Genomic DNA, 5,564 nt, shown 5'->3' on the forward strand with positions numbered 1-5,564 from the left:
AAATAAACTGAATTCCCAGCAGTGTACCCTGTGAGTAAGTCTTTAGTTCAGCAGTTGCAGATGACCCTCAGTGGAGGGACAGGCAGGCATAAAGGCTCACATTGAAATACAGGGAGGGTTTTGCAGCCTGGCTTAAAGTAGGCCAGGGCTGGCAGTGAGGGTAACTGCTCTGGCAGTCACACCGTTAACATTTGTGGATTTTCTTTGTGTGCATAAGCCAAACTGGAACCACTTGAAGTGTCTTAGATGCTGGTAGGTGTTGTGCCACAAGTAGATCATGACACCCCAACCTCCATATCAGAGAGTAGTTTACCCAGTAGTAGGTAAGGTCAACACAGTTGCTTTTGGAAGCGTTGCTGGGGATTTTTTGGTGAGAAACAACACTGAAACATGACACTTCTCTTCAGACATTTGGTAATAATTGATGCTTAATTGGGCAAGGGACATGTTCCCAGGGTTTCATTAACCACAAGTCTAAAGAAAAGAATAAGAGAGGCTTCAGTTCTTGTTTTGATGGAGTAATCTGCATTTGAAGCTACTAGTGTTTCCCCACTCACGTTACAGGCATCCAGTGAAACACATCTCCAGAATATAGAGCAATTAAATTCTTGTGCCCTACGTGAATAAGCAGCTTCCTTACACCCATCCTTCCTATGGACCAAGGAAGCATTAGGATTTCTTGGAGCACCAAGGTCATATCATTTTATTACCACACTTCCCTTTCACAAGCACAGCATTGCTCCATCTTTAAAATAATCATATTGGTTTGCCTCCTGCTGCTCCTATGAATAGTGTGTTGCAAGATCTCTATCTCCCTGCTCTAATAGTTCAATACCTTCTGCTTTCCAGCTTGAATTTGTGCATGACTTCTTTGTACTTCTTTGCTGTATTTTATCACAGAGCAGTAGTTCAGCTGTAAGGACCCATACAGCTTGCATCTGTCCGTGCATGCCTCTCTTCTGCTTCCACTTTGGCCCAACCAGGAACTGATACTCATTGAAGTAAACCAATGGGGAAAGCCACAAGAGCTGTGCTGGGATCTTGCAAGTACTGAACGTAGCATTAACTGAGCAATGTCTGAGTCAGTGAAGCTAAGCATTCACCCTAGCACTGATTATCTTTCCCATCAGTGTCAGCCACTTAAGCTCTCTCCCAGAAATTCATCCAGCTTGGTTAAAATTTCTGGGAAGGGAAGGTTTCCTTCGTTGCCTGTCCAAGTCCACAGCTCTCTGAGCTGAAAATGTAAGGACAAGTCACTTTTAGCAGATGGATAATAGAAGTTCTGCTTATTTCTGACTCTGAAATCTTTTCTTCTCCCACACAGGCTTCACGTGTGCTACCATCACTACAGTGTGTTAGCACACTCCTATGCCTTCCCCATCTTAAATATGACCCCTTAGGTCAGTAGGGAGAATCTGTAGGTCCCTGCTACCCTTCTTCAAGACACCTCTCCCCAGCTCAGGAAACAGCAGCAGTGATATGAGACCAGGTGAAGGCATAACCCAGAGGCAGGAGAAGTCTCTGAATGTTTGTGCTCTAATGCTGCACGAGTGTAGCCTCCTGGGGTGCAGGGAGAAGCTATCATGGTCATCATGGAGGCTTTCATGACCCAAGTGGACAGAGCCTTGTGCAGTATGGTCTGAGCTCAGCTCTGACCCTTCTTGAATCAGAGAACTCCCAAGATACCCTCCTACCTGAGTGACTCTGTGAGTACAGAAGACACAGATAGGTGATCTAACCATGACCAACTCACTAACATCCTTCATACACACAAATTGCCAAGTGGCAGCCACTAACAGGCGAGAGCTGGAGATAAAGGAAGGTATGAAACAGACATGGTTAGTTCAGGGTAGGTACAAGGCACTGGAAAACTTAATCATGCTGAAGAGCCATGTGAAATAACTTGGCCTCTGACTTCAGTTACAGAAAATAAGCCTTCAGAGCCTCCCACTGAGATCCTGGCAGGCATCATTCCTGGACACCAACTATTGGAAAATTATTGATTCCTCTTTGACACGGCATCAGAGCATCTTTTTACTTTCCTTATGTTTGGCAAGCACTTTGAATGATTAAGAAATGGAAACATCAGAATGCAAGTGTCCAGTATTCAATTTTATGACTGCATTGCCCAAGCGACAGATCTGTGCGCGATTAGAGACCTGCTAATGCTGACTATTTTTAAGCCTAGAAAAGCATTTTATTTCATTGCAGTCCTATTGTTCTCTGCCAAATTATCCAGCAGAATGTTTCTAGATTCCAGGACTCCTCCAAAAAGTTCTTTGCACTCAGAATGATGCAGGCAAGGAAAGTTCAAACTAGATATCGCAGAGAAACAAGTGGGAGCAGTGGTGCCGTTGCTGGCCTCACAGGCTACATGGGCACTTCTGAAGCTGATCCTTTATTTAAACTTTTTGACAAGACAGCATTTAAAATAGATTCCTCCAGAATGATTCTTTCACTGTATTCAGCCTTGCAATCAGGAAGCTAAGCCTAATAACATGCATCCATAGTGACCCTTGCATAAATATAGAATCAACCAGGTTGGAAGAGACCTTCAAGCTCATTCAGCCCAACCTAGCACCCAGCCCTATCCAATCAACTAGACCATGACACTAAATGCCTCACCCAGGTTCCTGCCAGAGCAGGATCACCTATACCAGATCACACAGGAGCACTGTGTGATCTGAATAGTATTTTCTGTTTTGAGGTACTGGGCAGGGAGACCTTATATTGGGCAACCCTTTCCTGAGTATCCAATCTTGGCACACCTCTCAAAGCACTTCAGGGCTCACAAGGCTCAGCTGCTCCAAGTTGTGCTGATGGGGCTGAGCACTGAACCCAGCAGAAGGCTACAAAGAATTGGCATTCTAAGTCTTTTGCAAGTCTTGCTGAAGCTTTTTGGAATATTTGGTCCAGGAAAACTTGACCATGGTGCTGTCCAGTGAAAAGCAATGTTCTTGCCACAGTTGCTTCTACCAGCCCTCACTCCTTCAGCCTGTTTCACTGTCAGTCTCTTACAAATTAGGTTTCCTCCATCACTCCTCTGCTGAAAACTTGTCAGAAATCTGTTTCCCTATTTCGCTTACTCAGGCCAAACACTGCATATCCCAGTTTTGACTTATCCAAGTCATGAACTCCACCAGTCACTGCTGGATTTCACCCCAGGCCTTTTCCAGTCTAAGTCCCAAGCCCTCCTCCTGGGCCAGCACTTGGAGACTCTTCAAAACATCTTGTATCCTTGAACTGTTTCCCACAAACCACATGCTGGCTTTGGGTGCTGGAGGGCACAGAACTCTCTTGCAGTAAGTTTCTGATGTCTTGGTCTCACAGGGTCACCATCTCAAAAAGACCTCCTCAAGCATGGAAGTGAGGTTCTGGGATGATTCAGCTCTGCCATAGCTGTGTGTTTAGCTCATTTGAGTGCCCCAATGTGTATGGGCTGTGATGCCTGAGCAAACCCCTGGTGTGAATAGCAGCTTAGCCTTGCAGAGTTTTATTTAAGCAGGCATCTGTTGACCCTGGTTGTCTCTTCTCCAGGGACAGTGGCCAGTAGTGATGAGCAGCAAAGTGACAATAACAGGCTCTTCACCCACTTGTCCTCGCCATATGGCTGCTGCCGTTGTGCTCTGTCCTTGCATTAAAACCTTGCTTGTCATTCTTCAGGCATTAATTACACAACCAAATTCATTTCTGCTACAACTCCTTTGTCTATAAACATTAGACTCTACACATTTTGGAAGTGCAGTTTCCCCCTAGAAAAAGTCCCATCGACATTCACTTACATAGCCAAAACAGCTCCAGAAGTTGTTAGAGAACTTCTCAGGTAGAAAACTCATCCACAGCTTGGCAGGATGCCTATCTCAAGGAAGTGTTCCACAGAAGATGATAGTGCTGCTGGCATATGTGTTGTTGGCAGCTGGGGAAGGAAGTTTCAGTTATAATTAACTTCCAGACTTCATGTTCCAGCAGAAATATTGCCACTTTTCCAAGGAAAACCATATCCAACATAAAAATCATACCTGATCACTTTTTCAGAGAGCATGATGTGTAGACACTGCTGTGCTTGGTGCTGATTCTTCTGATTGCTTCCTTCTTCATCTGTTGCTAATATAATCTCACTTTGTGGCAAGAAAATCCTGGGGTGTAACACTTTTCTCAAGTCTTTGGCTCGTTTTAGGGGTAAAAGATGGTTATAAGAAGTCACTTCAAGTCACATTCTTGGGAGGGCTTCACAACAGAAATGTGCTTAAATAAACTTTGTCCAGGTAAACCTCATGAAATTCAACAGGACCAAATGCAGGGTCCTGCACCTGGGCCAGCACAGTCCTCATTACCAGTCCAGGCTGGGGGATGAGGTGATAGAAAGCAGCCCTGTAGAAAAGACTTGGGGGTTGCTGATAGATAAGAAGCTAGAAGAGAGCCAGCAGTGTGTGTTTGCAGCCTGGAAGGCAAATGACATCCTAGGCTGAATCACAAGAAGTGTAGCCAGCAAGTCAAGAGAGGTGATTCTGTGACCTCCTTGCAGGTAGTTGTAGCCAGCAATGAGGTCACCCCTGAGCCTCCTCTTCTCCAGGCTGCACGCCCTCAGCCTCTCCTCACAGGGCTGTGCTCCAGGACCCTCACCAGCTTCGCTGCCTTTCTCTGGACACATTCCAGTACCTCAACATCTGGAAATCTCTTTTTTCCCCACCAAAAAGCTGAAGAACCCCTCTGTGTACAACGAGGCTTTAAACCCAGTAGCTGGGCCTCTTTTGTGTTGTGTGCCGCTGAAGGCGAAACGGTCATGTGCTTAGTTTGCCTGGCAAGGCAAAGGCTGTTAAGCAGAGGGGCCTGGAAGAGATGGGATGTTTTGGAATTTCTCTCAGAGGCTGGTGGTTTGATTTGCATAGTTGTGCTGCTGGCTGGTGGCATGAAATTGGGACAGCATCTGTTTTATTGCATCACCGTTACCGGACATCACGTGCTATGATAAGACTGACCCACCCTGCAGTGACTAATCGAGTGGGATGCTTGAAAAGGTTTTGTTTTTTTCTTTCTTCTAACCCTCAATTACAGAAACCACATTTTCCAGGGAAAAAAACAGGCACTTTTAAGCGTGTTCGAATGTGCACATGTGTTGTGCCTCTTGCTTTTAGGGCTGGGGTTGGGTTTGGTTTGTTTTAACAGAGAAGTCTCTCTTGCCCGCTAAAGAATTTGGTCAGAGAGGCTTTTTTGTTTTTAAACCTGTAGTGAATCAACATGAATCATCTAATTTTAACCAGCACCTTTATAGTCTGAAGGAGAAAAAAGAGTAAGGCTTTACTCCCTATAGGCTAGGCAAAAATGGATTTCCTGGCTGGTGCAGCTCAGCTCCCCGTTTGTTGTGAGGTAGACAATGGCCTTGCTTTCCCTGCTTCCAGCTGTTCCCATTGGAATTGCAGCTAGGCCATTGGCATCAGCTAACCTTTAAATATCAAACATGGTGAGTTGCTTTGCAGACTTCAGCCAAAATGGAAAGGTGTAAGGAAACCGCAGTCTGGAACACGAGAACTTGCCGTTCCTCACGCTGAGGCCCCTCTGCATCC

The 5,564-nt window shown here is 45.5% G+C and overlaps 1 long non-coding RNA gene across 1 annotated transcript; it reads right to left on the bottom strand.

The window, feature by feature from the left end:
- Positions 1–325: 325 nt before the first annotated feature.
- On the bottom strand, positions 326–4,171 carry LOC135189443 (uncharacterized). Its single transcript, XR_010308081.1, has 3 exons — positions 4,020–4,171; positions 3,783–3,916; positions 326–1,234 (listed from the first exon to the last, which is right to left on the bottom strand). It is a non-coding gene; the product is annotated as an uncharacterized LOC135189443 (long non-coding RNA).
- Between the last annotated feature and the right edge of the window lie 1,393 nt (positions 4,172–5,564).

This window comes from Pogoniulus pusillus, chromosome 32 (genome assembly GCF_015220805.1).
Source record: "Pogoniulus pusillus isolate bPogPus1 chromosome 32, bPogPus1.pri, whole genome shotgun sequence".
In the NCBI taxonomy this organism is placed as follows: domain Eukaryota; kingdom Metazoa; phylum Chordata; class Aves; order Piciformes; family Lybiidae; genus Pogoniulus; species Pogoniulus pusillus.